The sequence below is a fragment of the Lipotes vexillifer genome, unplaced genomic scaffold (assembly GCF_000442215.2).
Source record: "Lipotes vexillifer unplaced genomic scaffold, Lipotes_vexillifer_v1.1 scaffold1106, whole genome shotgun sequence".
NCBI lineage: Eukaryota > Metazoa > Chordata > Mammalia > Artiodactyla > Lipotidae > Lipotes > Lipotes vexillifer.
In genome coordinates this window covers 1,075,403-1,096,547 of record NW_006776601.1, presented here as the reverse complement: position 1 = coordinate 1,096,547, position 21,145 = coordinate 1,075,403, and the positions used below count along the sequence as shown (strand labels likewise).

Sequence of the window (21,145 nt, the reverse complement as noted above, 5' to 3'; positions counted from 1 at the left end):
TTCTGTATTGTTTTCCTATATTTTATTTCATTGATCCCTGGTTTGATTTTTTTTTATTTCCCCTCTTTTGATTAATCTTGGGTTTCATTTTATCTTTTTCTAGTGTTTTAAGGTGGAAACTGAAGCCACAGATTTGAGAACTTTCTTCTTTTCTAATATATGTCTGTAGGGCTGTGAATTTCCTCCCAAATTTTGTTTTAGTGGCATGCCGTTTCTGTAAATGTTTTCCTCTAAAAGTTTTATAGTGTCTGGCCTTACATTTAGGTCTTTAATCCATTTTGAGTTTATTTTGGTGTATGGTGTTAGGAAGTGTTCTAATTTCATTCTTTTACATGTAGCTGTCCAGTTTTCCCAGCACCACTTATTGAAGAGGCTGTCTTTTCTACATTGTATATTCTTGCCTCCATTATCAAAGATAAGGTGACCCTATGTGCATGGGTTTATCTCTGGGCTTTCTATCCTGTTCCATTGATCAATATTTCTGTTTTTGGGCCAGTACCATACTGTCTTGATTACTGTAGCTTTGTAGTTTAGTCTGAAGTCCAGGAGCCTGATTCCTCCAGCTCCATTTTTCTGTCTCAAGACTGCTTTGGCTATTCGGGGTATTTTGTGTATCTATACAAATTGTGAAATTTTTTGTTCTAGTTCTGTGAAAAATGCCATAGGTAGTTTGATAGGGATTGCATTGAATCTGTAGATTGCTTTGGGTAGTAGAGTCATTTTCACAATATTGATTCTTCCAATTCAAGAACATGATATATCTCTGCATCTGTTGGTATCATCTTTAATTTCTTTCATCAGTGTCTTATAGTTTTCTGCATACAGGTCTTTTGTATCCTTAGGTAAGTTAATCCCTAGGTATTGTATTCTTTTTGTTGCAGTGGTAAATGGGAGTGTTTCCTTAATTTCTCTTTCATATTTTTCATCATTGGTGTATAGGAATGCAAGAGATTTCTGTGCATTAATTTTGTATCCTGCTACTTTACTAAATTCATTGATTAGCTCTAGTAGTTTTCTGGTAGCATCTTTAGGATTCTCTATGTAAAGTATATCATCTGCAAACAGTGACAATTTTACTTCTTCTTTTTCGATTTGTATTCCTTTTATTTCTTTTTCTTCTCTGATTGCTGTGGCTAAAACTTGCAAAACTATGTTGAATAATAGTGGTGAGAGTGGGCAACCTTGTCTTGTTCCTGATCTTAGAGGAAATGGTTTCAGTTTTTCACCATTGAGAATGGTGTTGGCTGTGGGTTTGTCATATATGGCGTTTATTATGTTGAGGTAAGTTCCCTCTGTGCCTACTTCCTGGAGAGTTTTTATCATAAATGGGTGTTGAATTTTGTCGAAAGTTTTTTCTGCACCTATTGAGATAATCATATGGCTTTTATCCTTCACTTTGTTATTGTGGTGTATCACATTGATTGAATTGCGTATATTGAAGAATCCTTGCATTCCTGGGATAAACCCCACTTGATCATGGTGTATGATCCTTTTAATGTGTTGTTGGATTCTGTTTGCTTGTATTTTGTTGAGGATTTTTGCATCTATGTTCATTAGGGATATTGGTCTGTAGTTTTCTTTTTTTGTGACATCTTTGTCTGGTTTTGGTATCAGGGTGGTGGCCTCGCAGAATGAGTTTGGGAGTGTTCCTCCCTCTACCATTTTTTGGAAGAGTTTGAGAAGGATAGGTGTTAGCTCTTCTCTACATGTTTGATAGAATTTGCCTGTGAAGGCATCTGGTCCTCGGCTTTTGTTTGTTTGAAGATTTTTAATCACAGTTTCAATTGCAGTGCTTGTGATTGGTCTGTTTATATTTTCTGTTTCTTCCTGGTTCAGTTTCGGAAGGTTGTGCTTTTCTACAAATTTGTTTATTTCTTTCAGGTTGTCCATTTTACTGGCATATAGTTGCTTGTAGTAATCTCTGATGATTCTATGTATTTCTTTTTTTTTTTAAACATCATTATTGGAGTATAATTGCTCTACAATAGTGTGTTAGTTTCTGCTTTATAACAAAGTGAATTGGCCGTACATATACGTATATCCCCATATCCCCTCCCTCTTGTGTCTCCCTCCCACCCTCCCTATCCCACCCTTCTAGGTGGTCACAAACCTTTATGTATTTCTGCACTGTCAGTTTTCACTTATTTTTCATTTCTAATTCTGTTGATTTGAGTCTTCTCCCTTTTTTCTTGAAGAGTCTGGCTAATGGTTTATCAATTTTGTTTATCTTCTCAAAGAACCAGCTTTTTGTTTTCTTGATCTTTGCTATTGTTTCCTTCATTTATATATTTATTTTTTTGCTCTCATCTTTATGATTTCTGTCCTTCTGCCAACTTTGGTTTTTTCTTCGTTCTTCTCTAATTGCTTTAGGAATAAGGTTAGGTTGTTTATTTGAGATTGTTCTTGTTTCTTGAGGTAGGATTGTATTACTATAAACTTCCCTCTTAGAACTGCTTTTGGTGCATCACATAAGGTTTTGAGTCATCGTGTTTTCATTGTTATTTGTTTCTAGATATTTTTGATTTCCTCTTTGATTTCTTCAGTTATTGCTTGGTTATTTAGTATCGTATTGTTTAGTCTCCATGTGTTTGTATTTTTTACAGTATTTTTCCTGTAATTGATATCTAGTCTCATAGCGTTGTGGTCAGGAAAGATAATTGATATGATATCAATTTTTTTAAATTTACAAAGGCTTAATTTGTGACCCAAGATATGGTCTATCCTGGAGAATGTTCCATAAGCACTTGAGAAGAAAGTGTGTTCTGTTGTTTTTGGATGGAATGTCCTATAAATATCAATTAAGTCCATCTTGTTTAATGTGTCATTTAAAGCTTGTGTGTCCTTATTTATTTTTATTTTGGATGATCTGTCCATTGGTGAAAGTGGGGTGTTAAAATCCCCTACTATTATTGTGTTACTGTCGATTTCCCCTTTTCTGGCTGTTAGCATTTGCCTTATGTACTCAGGTGCTCCTGTGCTGGATGCATAAATATTTGCATTTGTTATATCTTCTTTGACTGATCCCTTGATAATTATGTAGTGTCTTTCTTTGTTTCTTGTAATAGTCTTTATTTTAAAGTCTTTTTTGTCTGATATGAGGATTGCTACTCCAGCTTTCTTTTGATTTCCATTTGCATGGAATATCTTTTTCCATCCCCTCACTTTCATTCTGTATGTGTCCCTAGGTCTGAAGTGGGTTTCTTGTAGACAACATATATATGGGTCTTGTTTTTGTATCCATGTAGCCTGTCTATGTCTTTTGGTTGGAGCATTTAATTCATTTACATTTTAGGTAATTATTTATATGTATGTTCCTATTACCAGTTTCTTAATTGTTTTGGCTTTGTTTTTGTAGGTCTTTTCCTTCTCTTGTGTTTCCTGCCTAGAGAAGTTCCTTTAGCATTTGTTGTAAAGCTGGTTTGGTGGTGCTGAATTCCCTTCACTTTTGCTTATTTGTAAAGGTTTTAATTTCTCCATCGAATCTGAATGACATCCTTGCTGGCTAAAGTAGTCTTTATTGTAGGTTTTTCCCTTTCATCACTTTAAATATGTCCTGCCACTTCTTCTGGCTTGCAGAGTTTCTGCTGAAAGATCAGCTGTTAACCTTATGGGGATTCCCTTGTATGTTATTTGTTGTTTTTCCCTTGCTGCTTTTAATATTCGTTCTTTGTATTTAATTTTGATAGTTTGATTAATTTGTGTCTTATTGTGTTTCTCCTTGGTTTTATCCTGTATGAGACTCTCTGTGTTTTCTGGACTTTATTGACTATTTCCTTTCCCATGTTAAGGAAATTTTCAACTATAATCTCTTCAAATATTTTCTCAGTCCCTTTCTTTTTCTCTTCTTCTTCTGGGACCCCTATAATTCGAATGTTGGTGCATTTAATGTTGTCCCAGAGGTCTCTGAGACTGTCCTCAATTCTTTTCATTCTTTTTTCTTTATTCTGCTCTGTGGTAGTTATTTCCACTATTTTATCTTCCAGGTTACTTATCTGTTCTTCTGCCTCAGTTATTCTGCTATTGAAACCTTCTAGAGAATTTTTTTTGTGTTGTTGTTGTTGTTGTTGTACACAGGCCTCTCACTGTCGTGGCCTCTCCCGTTGCAGAGCACAGGCTCCGGACACACAGGCTCAGCGGCCATGGCTCACGGGCCCAGCCTGTCCGTAGCATGTGGGATCTTCTCGGACTGGGGCACGAACCTGTGTCCCCTGCATCAGCAGGCGGACTCTCAACCACTGCGCCACCAGAGAAGCTCCCTTCTAGAGAATTTTAAATTTCATTTATTGTGTTGTTCATCATTGTTTCTTTGCTCTTTAGTTCTCCTACGTCCTTGTTAAACATTTCTTGTATTTTCTCCATTCTATTTCCAAGATTTTGGATTATATTTACTATCATTACTCTGAATTCTTTTTCAGGTAGACTGCCTATTTCCTCTCATTTGTTTGGTCTGGTTGGTTTTTACCTTGCTCCCTCATCTGTTGCATATTTTCTGTCTTCTCATTTTGCTTAACTTACTGTGTTTGGAGTCTCCTTTCACAGGCTGCAGATTTGTAGTTCCCGTTGTTTTTGGTGTCTGCCCCCAGTGGGCAAGGTTGGTTCAGTGTCTTGTGTAGGCTTCCTGGTGGAGGAGACTGGTGACCATGTCCTGGTGGCTGTGGCTGGATATTGTCTTTCTGGTGGGCAGTGCTGAATCCAGTGGTGTGTTTTGTGGTGTCTGTGAACTTAGTATTAGTTTAGGCATCCTCTCTGCTAATGGGTGGGGTTGTGTTCCTGTCTTGCTAGTTTTTTGCCATGGGGCGTCTAGCCCTGGAACTTGCCTGCCATTGGGTGGAGCTGGGTCTTAGTGCTGAGATGGAGATCTCTGGGAGAGCTCTCGCTGATTGATATTACATGGGGCTCGAGGTCTCTGGTGGTCCAATGTCCTGAACACAGCTCTCCCATCTCAGAGGCTCAGGCCTGACACCAGCCTGGAGTACCAAGATCCTGTCAGCCACACGACTCAGAAGAAAAGGAAGAAAAAAGAAATATAATAATTAATAATAAATAAATAAAATTAAATACAATTAAAAATTATTAAAATAAAAAAATAAAAAAGTAATAAAAAAAAGATGAGAGCAATGAAACCAATAAAAAAAAATCCACCAGTGGTAACAAGCACTTAAAACTATACTAAGATAAACATAAAAATCAGAAACAAGTCAGTCGCAGACAGCAAACCCCAAGTCTACAGTTGCTACCAATGTCCACTGCCTCAATTTTGGGTTGATTTGTTGTCGTTTCAGGTATTCCACAGATGCAGTGTATCTCAAGTTGATTGTGGAGATTTAATCTGCTGCTCCTGAGGCTGCATGGAGAAATTTCCCTTTCTCTTCCTTGTTCCCACAGCTCCTGGGGTTCAGCTTTGGTTTTGGCCCCATCTCTGTGTATAGGTTGCCCTCAGGCTTCTGTTCCCACCCAGACAAGATGGGGTTAAAGCACCAGCTGATTAGGGGGCTCTGACTCACTCATGCAGTTTGGAGGGAGGGGTACAGTTATTATAATTGGAATGCAGGGTGAGCCTGCAGCAGCAGAGGCCGCTGTGACACTTCAGCAGCCTGAGGCGTGCCGTGTGTTCTTCTGGGAAATTTGTCCCTGGATCATGGGACCCTAGCAGTGGCATGCTGCACAGGCTCCCAGAGAGTGGGTGGGTGGGGAGGGCATGTGGATAGTGATCTGTGCTTGCACACAGGATTTTTGATGGCTGCAGCAGCAGTGTTAGTGTTTCATGCCAGTCTCTGGTGTCCGAGCTGATAGCTGCAGCTCATGCCCATGTCTGGAGCTCATTTAGACGGTGCTCTGCCTTCTGTGGGCAGACAGGGAAGGAATCCCCTCTCCTCACACACCCCAAAACAATGGTCTCTTGCCTCTTAGGCTGGTCCAGAGTTTTTCCTGAACTCCCTCCCGGCTAGCTGTGGTGCACTGCATGTGGTGTATTCATGCAGCCAACCCCAGTCCTCTTCCTGGGGTCTGACTTCCAAAGCCCGAGCCTCAGCTCCCAGCCCCCACCTGCCCCGGCAGGTGAGCAGACAAATTTCTCAGGGTGGTGAGTGCTGGCCAGCACTGATCCTCTGTGTTGGGATCTCTCTGCTTCGCCCGCTGCACCCCTGTTGCTGCCCACTCCTCCATGGCTCTGGAGCTTCCCCCGCCCACCCCCTGTCTCCGCCAGTGAAGGGGTTTCCTATTGAGTGGAAACTTTTCCTCCTTCACAGCTCCCTCCCAGAGGTGCAGGTCCCATCCCTGTTCTTTTGTCTCTGTTACTTCTTTTTTTCTTTTGCCCTACCCAGGTACATGGGGATTTTCTTGCCTTTTGGGAAGTCTGAGGTCTTCTGCCAGCGTTCAGTAGGTGTTCTACAGGAGTTCTTCCACATGTAGATGTATTTCTGATATATTTGTGGGTAGGAAGGTGATCTTCACGTCTTACTCCTCCACCATCTTGAAGGTCCCTTGTTTATCTATTTTATATATACTAGTTTGTATCTGCTAATCCCAAACTCCTAATTTATCCCTCCCTCTCTTTTCCCCTTTGGTAACCATGTTTGTTTTCTATGTCTGTGAGTCTGTTTCTGTTTTGTAAATAAATTCATTTGTATCATATTTTAGATTCCACATATAAGTGATATGATATTTGTCTTCATCTTTAACTTGTCTTTTCACCTCTTAACAGGGCCTTTCAGAGTTCAGTTTATCAGTTTTTCCTTTATAGGTGCTGGGAGCTGAGGCTCGGGCTTCGGAGGTCAGACCCCAGGGATAGGACTGGGGTTGGCTGCGTGAACACAGCCTGAAGGGGGCTAGTGCAATACAGCTAGCCGGGAGGGAGTCCAGGAAAAACTCTGGACCTGCCTAAGAGGCAAGAGACCATTGTTTCAGGGTGTGCGAGGAGAGGGGATTCCTTCCCTGTCTGCCCACAGAAGGCAGAGCACCGCCTAAATGAGCTCCAGAGACGGGCGTGAGCCACGGCTATCAGCTCGGACACCAGAGACTGGCATGTGCTCTTTTGGAATCACCTTTTAGAACTCTTTGTCTAAACTTGGATCTTAATTATTTTCTTTCATTTTTTTCTAAAAATTTTATAGTTATACATTTTATATTTAAATACAAGTTCCATTTTGAGTTAATTTTTTATTTGTATTGTCTTTATCTGATTTCGGTATTAGGGTAATACTGGATTCATAAAATAATTGAGAAGTGTTCCCTCTGCTTCTGCTTTCTGTAATAGTTTGTATAAAATTGGTGTTAATTCTTTAAGTGTTTGGAAGAGTTTTCTAATGAGAGTACCTGGGCCTAGAGATTATGAGATTTTTTAATTACAGATTCACTTTTAAAAATTAGTTTTAGGACTATTTTAGCTTTCTCTTTTATCTTGTTAAATTTGCATAGTTTGTAGTTTTACTAGTGGTTTTTAAATTTTACTTTTGTTTTTGAGGAGCTAGGCTTTTGTTTAATTGATTTTTCTCTGTTTTATTCTTTTCAATTTTTTTCTGAATTATCTTTATTATTTCCTTTCTTTACTTTTCTTTGAGATTATTTTGCTCTTTTTTCCTAGTTTTTTGAAGTAGGAACCTACGTTATTGATTTGATTTCCTTTCTCTTTTCTCAGGTATACATTTAGTGTTATTAATTCTCCTCTCAGCATGGCTTTAACTGGATTCCACAAATATTGATATGTGCATTTGAATTTTCATTCAATCATATGTAGTTTTAAAAATTGCCTTTGAGACTTCTTTGAACCATCAGTTACTTAGAGGTATTTTAATTAATTGGCAACTGTTTGGAAGTTTTCTTGTTATTGATTTCTAGTTTTGATATTATGGTCAGAAAACACACTCTTTTTTTTTTTAACATCTTTATTGGGGTATAATTGCTTTACAGTGGTAGAAAACACACTCTTTATGATTTCAGTTCTTTTAAATTTGTTAAGATTTGTTTTGTGGCCTAGGATATGATCTGTCTTGGTGGATACTCTATGGACTATGGAAAAACATGTGCATTCTTTTCTTGTTGAGTGGAATGTTTTCTGTTTGTCAACTAGATATTGTTGGTTGATTGTGTTGTTGAGTTCCATATTCTTGCTAATTTTTTGTCTGAAAATTCCTGTCAAATCCTGAAAGTAGAGTGAATTAGGTTCTCCAAACTCTAATTTTGGATATATTTATCTCTTTCTAACTTCATTAGTTTTTGCTTTCTGTATTTTGAGACTCTGTGGTTTGGTGTGCACACATTTAGGATTGTTATATCTTCTATGGATTGATCCCTTTACCATTATGTAATGTCTTTACTTATCTCCAGTAATTTTCTTTGCTCTATAATTGACTTTATGTGATCTTAGTATAACCACTCCTACTTTTTAAAAACAAATTAATGTTTACATGTTATATCTATTTCCATCCCTTTACTGTAAACTTATGTCATTGTATTTGAAGTGAGTTTATTGTATACAGCATATTGTTGGATCATTTTCTTTCTTTTTTTATTGAGGTGTAATTGACATATAACATTATCTTAAGTTCAGGTGTACAACATAATGTTTCAGTATCTATATATTGTGAAATAATCACCACAATAAATCTAGTTAATATGCATCACCACACATAGTTACAAACATTTTTTTTCTTCTGATGAGAACTTTAAAGATCTACTCTCTTAGTAACTTTCAGATATACAATAGAGTATTATTAACTATAATCACCACGCTATGCATTATGTCCTCAGATCTTATTTGTTTTATAATGGAAGTTTGACCTTTTGACCACCTTCATTGATTCTGCCCACCCCACACCTCCCACCTTTGGCAACCACCAATCTGTTCTCTATATCTACGTGTTCAGTATTTGTTTGTTTGTTTTTTAGATTCCACTACAAATGCGATTGTACAGTATTTGTCTTTCTCCGTCTGACTTATTTCAGTCAGCATTTGCCTTTAGTGTCCATCCATGTTATCACAAATGGCTAGATTTCATTCTTTTAATATGGCTGAATAACATTCTGTTCTCTCTCTATGTATACCACATTTCTTTGTCTATTCGTCCAACATTGGACACTTAGGCTGTTTCCATATCTTGGCTATTGTAAATAATGCTGCATTGAATATGGGAGTATAGATATCTTTTTAAGTTAGGTTTTCATTTCCTTCTGATTAATACCCCAAAGTGGAATTGCTGGATTGTATGGTAGTTCTATTTTATTTTATTCTTTAAAAAATTATTTTATTTTATATTGGAGTATAGTTGATTAACAATGATGTGTTAGTTTCAGGTGTACAGCACAGTGATTCAGTTATACGCATGCAAGTATCCGTTCTTTTTCAAATTCTTTTCCCATTTTGATTATTAAAGAATACTGAGCCGAGTTTGCTGTGCTATACAGTAGGTCCTTGTTGGTTAACTATTTTAAATATAGTAGTGTTTACATGTCAGTCGCAAACTTCCATACTGTTTTTCATACTGCCTGCACCAATTTACAGTCTTACTAACAGTGCACAAGGGTTCCCTTTTCTCTACATCCTTGTTAACACTTGTTATTCCTTGTCTTTCTGGTAATAGCCATTTTAACAGGTGTGAGCTGGTTTCCCATTGTGGTTTTAAGTTGCGTTTCCCTGATGATTAGTGATGTTGAATACCTTTTCATGTACCTCTTGGCCATCTGTATATCTTCTTTGGAAAAATGTCCATTCGGCTCCTCTGCCAGTTTTTTAATTGAATTGTTTGGGTTTTTTTGCTATTGAGTCATATGAGTTCTTTATATATTTTGGATATTAATCCCTTATCAGACATGATTTGCAAATATTTTCTCCCATATGATAGGTTTCTTTTTCATTTTGTTGACAGTTTGCTTTGCTGTGCAGGAGCTTTTCAGTTTGATGTAGTCCCACTTAGTTTTGTATTTTGTTGTTGTTTTTTTGCTTTTGGTGTCAACTCTAAAAAATCATTGCCAATAATGATTTACAGGAGCTTACTGCTTATATTTTATTCTAGGAACTTGATGGTTTCAGGTCTTTTGTTCAAGTTCTTAATCCATTTTGAGTTAGTTTTTGTGTATAGTGTAAGATAATGGTCCAGCTTCATTCTTTTGCATATGGCTGTCCAGTTTTCCCAGCATCATTTATTGAGGAGACTGCCTTTTCCCCATTAAGTATTCTTGGCTTCCTTGTCAAATATTAGTTGACCATATATGCATGGGTGTATTTCTGGAATCTTGATTCTGTTCCATTGGTTTATGTGTCTGCTTTTATGCCAGTATCGTATTGTTTTGATTACTTATAGCTTTGTAATATAGTCTGAAACCAGGGAGCTTGATGCCTCCAGCTTTGCTCTTCTTTCTCAAGATTGCTTTTGCTATTTGAGGTCTTCTGTGGTTCCGTACAAATTTTAGGATTATTTGTTCTAGTTCTGTGAAAAATGCCATGCGTATTTTGATAGGGATTGCATTGAATCTTTAGATTGCTTTGGATAGTATGGACATTTTAGCAGTATTAATTCTTCCACCCATGAGTACAGTATATCTACCCACTTATTTGTGTTTTCAGTTTCTTCCATCAATGTCTTATAGTTTCCAGTATATAAGTGTTTTACCCCCTTAACTTATTCCTAGGTCTTTTATTCTTTTTGATGCAATTGCAAATGGGATTGTCTTCTTAATTTCTCTTTCTGGTAGTGTATAGAGATGTAACAGATTCCTGTATATTAATTTTGTATCCTGCAACTTTACTGAATTTATTTATTAGTTCTAGTAGTTTTCTGATGGAGACTTTAGGATTTTATACATATAGTATCATGTCATCTGCAAATAGTGACAGTTTTACTTCTTCATTTGAAGTTTGAGTGCCAGGTGGGTGTGCATGTTCAGTTTCTTGGTGAGCCCTGTCAACATACCCCCAGAAAAAGGATAGTGACTGACACTGCCTCACTTCAAATGGATGGGGTGGAAGTTCATCTTCCCACTGTGCTCCAGTGACATCAGGAGATATAGGAAGCATAGCATCAATCACTTCTCCCTGCACCACCTTGTTTTGCCACATCAATGTGAATAGAGGTTCAGCTCCTACTAGGATTCTCTGATACAGTGTGGTTGCTGACTAGCCCTGCTTCACCCATCTTGTTCAGTCTTGTTGCTGTCAGGTGGAAGTGAGGATTCTGGTTCTGAATGACCACCTTGCTGACTTGGAGTGCTAGGAGGGTGTGAGTGAAGGCTAATGATGACTAGCCCCACCTTATACTACCTCATTCAATCTTGTTGCCCCTGGACTCCACTGATGCTACCTTGGTGGGAGAATTAGAACAACTCTTCCTTATGCTTGTAAGGGGATGGAAGATCAACTGCTAATTTAGACTCACTAATACTACTGCATCAGGACTGGATTGCTGCCACCTGCCTCCGCTTGTATGGAGATGGGTGATCAGCATCCTGCTGAGTGCACTGATACAACCTGGCAGTGGAACAAAGTGCTACCTGCTTCTTCCAGGCAGGGGATGGGTGATTAGCAACGTGCTTGTGCCCTTAAATACTACCTTCTGGGGGAGTTGAAGTGTGCTCTCTGCAGGGTGGGAGTGAGATGAGATAGAAGATCAGCTCTGCAGTCAGCTCTGTTGAACTCCCATGGAGTGGGAAAGAGAAGAGTATGGTTTTCTCATTGTTATTTGGCTAGAATTGTGGGTAATGCCACAATTTGCTTTTAGCCTACCCTCTTCTCTGTCCTTTGGGAGAACAGCCTTTTCTTGGATTTTTTTTTTTGTTTTTGTCTTTACTTTTTGCTTGTGCTAGTTGGTGGTCCTGGGTTGGAAACTTCTGCAGTGTCCTGTCCAGGATATATGGGACACAATAAGGAAACTCAAGGAACTCACTGCTGTGTCACTTCCCATTTCCTGAGATGCCTAGGCATTTCTCCTTTCTACCTCAGAGTTTCCTTTCACTTGTTTATAATGTTATCTCCAGGGCAGTTTTATTTTTGTTTTCAGTTGTGAAAGACAGAAGCTGGGAGGAATAGGGCTCTTTCATCTTGGCAGAATTGTAATTCTCCATCCCCAAATTTTAACATGTTGTTTTTTCCTTCCATTTAACTTAAAATATTTTCTAATTTCTGCTTGATTTCTTTTCTTTATGTGTAGGTTATTTATAAATGTTTTACTTAGTTTCTAAACATTAGTGATTTTTTCAGATATTTTTCTGTTATTGATTTCTAATTTAATTCAGTTGTGGTCAGACGATATACTTTATATGACCTGAATAGTTTTAAATTAATTGAAGCTTGTTTTATGGTCCTGTCTGTGGTCTATCATGATAAATGTTAAATCTGCATTTGAAATGAATGTGTATTCTGCTATTGTTGGGTGGATTTATCTGTAAGTATTAATCAGGTAAAATTGATAGTGTTCCCTAAAACCATACACAAAAATAAGCTCAAAATGGATTAAAGACCGAAATGTAAGGCCAGAAACTATCAAACTCTTAGAGGAAAACATAGGCAGAACACTCTATGACATAAATCACAGCAAGATCCTTTTTGACCCACCTCCTAGAGAAATGGAAATAAAAACAAAAATAAACAAATGGGACCTAATGAAACTTCAAAGCTTTTGCACAGCAAAGGAAACCATAAACAAGACCAAAAGACAACCTCAGAATGGGAGAAAATATTTGCAAATGAAGCAACTGACAAAGGATTAATCTCCAAAATTTACAAGCAGCTCATGCAGCTCAATAACAAAAAAACAAACAACCCAATCCAAAAATGGGCAGAAGACCTAAATAGACATTTCTCCAAAGAAGATATACAGACTGCCAACAAACACATGAAAGAATGCTCAACATCATTAATCATTAGAGAAATGCAAATCAAAACTACACTGAGATATCATCTCACACCAGTCAGAATGGCCATCATCAAAAAATCTAGAAACAATAAATGCTGGAGAGGGTGTGGAGAAAAGGGAACACTCTTGCACTGCTGGTGGGAATGTGAATTGGTTCAGCCACTATGGAGAACAATATGGAGGTTCCTTAAAAAACTACAAATAGAACTACCATATGACCCAGCAATCCTACTACTGGACATATACCCTGAGAAAACCAAAATTCAAAGAGTCATGTACCAAAATGTTAATTGCAGCTCTATTTACAATAGACAGGAGATGGAAACAACCTAAGTGTCCATCATCGGATGAATGGATAAAGAGGATGTGGCACCTATATACAATGGAGTATTAGTTATCCATAAAAAGAAACGAAATTGAGCTGTTTGTAGTGAGGTGGATGGACCTAGAGAGTCTGTCATACAGAGTGAAGTAAGTCAGAAAGAGAAGGACAAATACCGTATGCTAACACATATATATGGAATTTAAGAAAAAAAAAGGATATAGGTGGTAGGTTTATGGATGTTCACTGTAAAACAGATTCAACTTACCTGCATGTTTAATTTTTTTTCATAATTAAATGTTAGAAAATAATTGGGAAAAGAATGGGAGGGAGGGAGACGCAAGAGGGAAGAGATATGGGAACATATGTATATGTATAACTGATTCACTTTGTTATAAAGCAGAAACTAACACACCATTGTAAAGCAATTATACCCCAATAAAGATGTTAAAAAAGTTGATAGTGTTATTCAAATCTATATTTGTGCTGATTTTTTATCCACTTCTGTCTATTACTGAGACAGAGGTATTGAAATCTCCCACTATCATTTTAGAATGATCTGTTCATTGAAGTTCTATCAGTTTTGTTTTGTTTTATTTCATGTATTTTGAAGCTCTGTTTTTAGCTGTGTGAACAGTTAGGAGTATTAAGTTATTTTGTTGAGTTAACTTTTTTAACATTATGAAATACCTTCTTTTTCTCTGGTAATATTCTTTGATCTGAAATTTACTTTGTCTGCTATGGATATAGCCACTGAAGCTTTCTTTTGATTATTCTTAGCATGGTGCATCTTTTTCCATCTCTTTTACTTTAACCTATTTATATTTTCATATTTAGTGTGTTCTTGTAAGCAGCATGTAGTTGGGTATTGCTTTTCTGCCCAATTTGACAATCTCTGTCCTTTATAATTTTTTGATTCATTTCTATATTAAAGATAGATTTATGTTTTAACATAATAGTTATTTTTAAGAGATGTTACTTTTCTTGTTAGAGAATACATTAATCAATTTAAATTTCATCTTTCAATATTATCATATAGTAAATTTGACTTTTCTTTTAATAATATATAGTTCTATGAATTAAGTACAGGTATACCTCATTTTATTTTGCTTTGCAGATATTCATTTTTTATAAATTGAAGGTTTGTGGCAACCCTGTGTCTTCAGGTCTATCAGCACCATTTTTCCAACAGCATTTGTTCACTTAGTGTCTCTTTTGCTAATTTTCGCAATATTTCAAGTCCTCCACCAGCAAAAAAGAGTGTGACTCACTGAAGGCTCAGATGATGGTTAGCACTTCTTAGCAATAAAGTATTTTTAATTAAGGTATGTACATTTATTTTTAGACATAATGCTATTGCACACTTAATAGACTACAGTATAGTGTAAACAACATTTATACACACTGGGAAATCAGAAAATTCGTGTGACTCCCTTTACTGTGACTGCCTTCCTCTATTAGTTTTATAGTTTTAGCTTTTTAATTTAAGCTGTGATTCATTTTGAGTTAATTTTTGTATATGGTGTTAGGATGGGATCTACATCCTTTCGCATGTGGATATTCAGTTGTTGTAGCACTATTTCCTAAAAACAAATAATCTGTCTCCATTAAATTGTCTTGGTATCCTTGTTGAGAATCAGTTGACTAAGTATGTGAGTGTTTATTTCTAGAATCTCAATTCTGTTCCAGTTAGCTCTATGTCTGCCTTATTCCAGTACCTTATTGTTTTGATTACTGTAGCTTTCTATACAATTTGAAGTTAGAATCTTCCAACTTTATTCTTGTTTTTTAAGATTATTTTTATATTCTTTGTCTCTTAAATATCCATATGAATCTTTGGATCATCTTGTCTATTGCTGCAAAAATGCAGCTGGGATTTTGATAGAGATTTTGATAGGGATTGAATTGATTCTGAATTTAGGGAGTACTACCACCTTAATAATATTGTCTTTTGATCTATAGGTATGAGATGTCGTTCCATTTATTAGGTCTTTAATTATTTTCATCAATGTTTATAGTTTTTAGAATACAAGTTTTATACTTCTTTCGTTCAGTTTATTCCTATTTTATTACTTTGGATGCTACTATAAGTGGTATTATTTTCTTAATTTAATTTTTGGATAGTGCTTTGCTAGTATATAGAGAAACATAATTGATTTTTGTACATTGATTTTGTTACCTGCAGCCTTAATGAACTCTTTTATTAGTTGTAATAATTTTTCAGTATATTTCTTAGGATTGTGTACAGATATACCTTGGATATATTGTGGGTTCAGTTCCAGACCATTGCAATAAAGCAAATATTGCAATAAAGTGTCACATGAATTTTTTGGTTTCCCAATGGATATAAAAGTTATGTTTACACTCTACTATTGCCTATGAAGTATGCAATAGCATTATGTCTAAAAAAATAATGTATATGCCTTAATTGAAAAACACGTGTACATGCCTTTATTGCTAAAAAGGCTAATCATCTGACAATGCAGGGTTGCCATAAACCTTACATTTGTAAAAAAAACTCACTATCTGAGAAGTGCAATATAGCAAAGCACAATAAAAGAAGGTATTCCTGTGTGTACAAGATCATGTTACCTACAAGTAATTTTAGTTCTTCCTTTGTAATCTGGGTGTCCTTTGTTTCTCTTGTTTAATTGCCGTTGGTAAAACCTTTAGTATATATTTGTCTCATTTCTGATCTTAGAAGGAAAGCATTCATTGTTTCACTAGTATGACATTAGCTAGCAGTGGGTTTTTTGTACATGCCCTTTATCAGATTGAAGAAATTTCTTTGTATTGTTAATTCATTGAGTTTTTTTATCATGAAGGTGTACAAAATTTTCTCAGATACTTTTTCTGCACCTACTGAGATGACCAAGTGACTTTTGTTCTTTATTCTATTGATATGGTATATTACATTAATTGGTTTTTTAATGTTAAACCAGTGTTGCAATCCTGGAATAAATCTCACCGGGTCATGATAAATGACCCTTTTTAGATGCTGCTGTATTCAGTTTGCTTAGATTTTGCTGAGAATTTTTGTGTCTATATTAATAAATTATTGGTCTTAAGTTTTCTTTCTTTGTAATATCTTTGTCTGTTTCTGATATCAGGGTAGTCTGGCCTAATAGAATAAGTTGGAAAGTGTTTTCTCTTCTGATTTTTAAGAGAGTTAATGAAGAATAGGTATTAATCTTAACATTTTGGTAGAATTCACCAATGAAGCCATCTGGGCTTTTCATCCTGAGAAGTTATTTGATTACTAAATCAATCGCTTTAAAGGTCTATTCAGATTTTTAAACTTCTTTTCTAATCAATTTCAGTAGCTTATGTCTTTCTAGGAATTCTTTCATTTTATCTATATTATCTAATTTGTTGGCATATAATTGTTTATAGCATCCCCTTATAATCTTTATTTTTGTAAGATTTGTAGTCTGTCCCATTTTTTACTTCCTGATTTTAATTATTTGTGTGTTCTCTTTATGGTTGATCTAGATGAATGTTTGTAAATTTTGATGTTTTTTTAAAGAACCAACTTTTGGTTTCATTGATTTTTTGTTTTATACTCCATTTTAGTAATATCAGCTCATCTTTTTCATTTCCTTTCTTCTGATTGCTTGGGTTTAGTTTACTCTGCTTTTGTTGTTTCTTATGGTGCAATTTTAGGTTATTAAATTGAGATCTGTTTTTTGTATAGATGCTTAATTTCCTTCTAAGAACTTCTTTAGCTGTATCCCCTAAGTTTTATTATGTTGTGTTTTCATTTTTATTCATCTAAAATTATTTTAAAGTTTCCCTTGTGACTCCTTTGACCTGTTGGTTATTTAGGGATATGCTCTTTAATTTCCACATATTTGTGAATTTCCCAAATTTCTTTCTGTAACTGATTTCTAACTTCACTCCATTGTGGCCAGAGAACATTATTTATATGATTTCAATCCTTTTAAATGTATTAAGGCTTGTTTTATGGCCTATCTGGTTTCAACTTCTACATGTGATGAGCTTGGAAGTTGTCAAATGAAATAAAATGAAGTTAAAATGTTGGTCAAACCTAAAATCAACAACTTTTCCTGAACCTATTAGAGAAATAAGGTTGCAGGGCATACTTCCACCCCAAAATCTGAAGAGAACAGCAAATCTAGAGAGTCACAGATATTTCAGAAGCCGCTGGAACCATAAGCTGGTAGGAACACTCAAATAGTAATATTTTTTTCAAATTGTTAGATGCTGAATGTGTGATTAGCATGAAAACATGAAACTCCTGAGTGCCAAAGTGTTAGGGGAGCCCCCATACTTTCATGTCTGACTTTCAACAAAAAATTGTAAGCCATTCCAACAATAAGACATGCCGTCTAAACAGCAATAAGAAATGCAATCTAAATAGATAAAGCAAGCATCATAACCAGACTCAGCTATGACACAGATTATGGAATTATTAGATAAGAAATTAAAAATAACTATGATTAATATGCTGAGTCTAATGTAAACATTAGACAATATGTCTAAAAGTTAACCACATGTAAGATGGGTAATCTAAGCAGAGAGATGGAAACTGTAAGAAATAGTCCAAAGGAAATGCCAGAAATCAAAAACACTGTACAGAAATGAAGAATACCTTTGATGAACTTATCAATGGACAAGACTCAGGCAAGGGAAGGATCATTGAGTTTGAAGGTGGGTCAATAGAAATTAAAGAGTAAAGAGAGAAAATAATTGAAGAAAAAGCATAGTTGAATATCCAGGAGCTGTGTGACAGTTTCAAAAGGTGTAAAGTAAATGTTCTTGGACTACCAGAAAGAGAAGAAAGAGTGAGAAGAACAGAAGAACTATATTTGAAGTAAACTATGGCTGAGAACTTTTCAGAATTAATAACATACACCAAATCACAGATCAAGGAATCTCAGGGAACAACAAACAGGATAAATACAAAAAAGAAAACTGCATGAGGCATGTAATATTCACTTTAGATAAGAAAATACAGAAAATCTTGAAGGAAGCCAAAGGAAGGAAACTGCCTTGCTAGCAGAGGAACAAGGATAAGAGTGAAATATATAAAGTGTTGAAAGGAAAAGCCAGCAACATATAATTCTGTATTTAGGAAATTATATTTCACAAGTGAAGTGGAAACCCTGAAAATTAAAAAGAAGTGTTAGAACTAATAAATCCAGCAGAGCTTCAAGATACCAAATCAACACCAAAAAATCAGTTGTTTCTATATACTAAAATGAATAATCTGAAAAGGAAATTAAGAAGACAATTCCAATTACAGTAGCATCAAAAAGAATAAAATATTTGGGAATAAATTTAACCAAGGAGACAAAAGACTTGTACACTGAAAACTACAAAATGTTTCTGAAATAAGTTTAAGAAGATCTAAATAAATGGAAAGAAATCCTGTGTTCTTGGGTTAGAAGGCTTAATATTGTTAAGATGTCAGTACTACCCAAAGTGATCTACAGATTCAGTGTAATCCCTATCAACTCAATATGTTTTTCAGAAAGAGAAAAATTCATCCTAAATTTCATATGGAATTTCCAGGGACTCCAAATAGCTAAAACAATCTTGAAAGAGGACAAAGTTGGAGGTCTCAAACTTCCTGATTTTGAAACTTATTACAAAGCTATGGTCATCAAAGCAGTGTGGTAATAGTGCAAAGACAGACATAGACCAATGGAGTAGAATAGAGAGCCCACAAATAAACTCTTGAATACATGGTCAAATGATTTTTGATAAGAGTGCCAATACCATTCAATTGGAAAAGGACAGTCCTCTCAACAAGTGGTTTTGGGAAAACTGGATATCCACATGCAAATAATAGAGTTGGAATCTTACCTTAAACCATATACAAAAATTAAGTCAATATGGGTCAAAGACCTAAAAGCTAAGCCTATAAAACTCTTAGAAAAAAATAAAGGAAAAATGCATGACATTAGATTTAGCAATGATTTTTGCATATGGTGTCCAAAGCATAGGCAACCAAAGAAAAAAATAGATGTATTAGACTTCTTCAATATTAAACACTTTTGTGCATCCAAGGACACTATTAAGAGAGTGAAAAGGCAACCCGTGGAATGGGAGAAAATATTGGCAAATCATATATTTGATAAGGAATTGATATCAGAATATGTGAAGAACTCTTACAACTTAACAGCAAGAAACCAAACCCAGCTAAAAATGGGCAAAGGACTGGAATAGACATTTCTCCAAAGAAGATATACAGATGGCCATTAAACATATGAAAACATGCTCAATATTAGGGAAATGCAAATCAAAACCACAATGAAATACCACTTCACACTTACTAGGAAAGATATTATTTAAAAAAATTTAAAACGTGGATGGATGAACAGAAAGTAGTACATATACATGGTGGAATATTATTCAGCCTTGAAAAGAAAGGAAATTTTGATACATGCTACAACATGAATGGACCTTAAAGACATTATGTTAAGTGAAAGAAGCCAGTCACAAAAGGACATGTATTGTAATTATATGAAGTTCTTTGAGTAATGAAATTCATAAAGACAGAAACTGGAATGGTAACTTCCCAGGCTGGGAATGGAGAGCATAATGGAGAGTTATTGTTTAATAGGTACAGAGTTTCACTTGGGGAAGAACAAAAAAGTTCTGGAGATGGATGATGGTAATGGTTCCCAACAATGTGATTGTACTTAATGCCACAGAACTGTGTACATGATAATGGTTAAAATGGTAAATTTTATGTTATATATATTTTATCACAATGAAAAAATAAAGTAAGAAAATAATTAAAAGTTTTCAAAACGAAATAAAATTTGGGGAGAAAAGTAAGTAGAAATAAAGAGTTCCTCAGACAAACAAAAAATTAGAGAATTCACTGCCATCAGAGCTGCACCTAAAAATGTTAAAAAGAAGTGTTTTAGGGAGAAAGAAAATGATATGTCAGAAATGTAAATCTATGTAAAGAAAGAGTGTTGGGGAAGGAACAAATGAAGGTAAAGCAGAATCTCTTATTTTTTCCTCTTACTTTTTTATTGAGATATAATCAGAGTATAACATTGTATAAATTTAAGGTATACAGTATGTTTGATACATTTACATATTGCAATATGATTACAATGTATTATTAGGTATTGTTCCCAACCTCAGGAACGCCCCAGGTGAAATTCAAAACTGGGTTCCATACACGGAGGGCAAAGAGAGGCCAAAGAAAGAGGCAGACCAGTCCAGATTGGTAGGTGGTAGTTTTAATCAGCAAGGTAATTTGCATACAAGGCTTGTCCTGGAAGAATGCAAGATGAATAGATGACCACTCTGGCCCACCAGAATCCCGAAAGTTTATATAGAGGGCTTAACAGGGTTCAGCCATGTATTCAATCTGGATGGTCTCAATAATACATTACTCTCTCAAAGCTGCATCTTTGAAATGGCTACTAGTATGAGAATAGTAGTTGGATGGACCTTACATTCCTAGGACAAGGGAGGGTGTGTGGAGCCTCTAATTGCCTGGATAGACTGGTGGTTTTATCTTCTTGATGACCTCCTCCAACATACCTTCATCATATCCCATAATTATCTTTTTATTTTTGTGATCTAGTTTCTTTATAACTTTGTAAAGAGTTTCTTTACAACTTTGAAGTATATAATACAGTATTTTTAACTATAATGACAGTGTTATACATTAGATCTCTGGAACTTATTCATCTTCTAACTGCAAGTTTGTACTTCTTGATCAACATCTCCCCAATTCCTCCACCTCCCCAGACCCTGGTAACGACCATTCTATTCTTAGTTTCTACAAGTTCAAGTTTATTAGAGTCTACATATAAGTGATAATATACAGTATTTTTCCTTCTCTGTCTGACTTATTTCACTTAGCATAATGCCAACAAAGTCCATTCATGTTGTTGCAAATGGCAGGATTTCCTTCTTTCTCATGGCTGAATGATATTCTGTTGTGGTGTGTGTGTGTATGTGTATACATGCATTACATATATATGTA

General features: G+C 35.6%; 1 protein-coding gene across 1 annotated transcript in view; it reads left to right on the top strand.

Moving 5' to 3' along the window:
• Nucleotides 1–21,145, top strand: part of STXBP5L (syntaxin binding protein 5L) — a 401,935-nt gene that overhangs the window by 50,920 nt on the left and 329,870 nt on the right. The gene's annotated exons all lie outside the window — the stretch shown is intronic.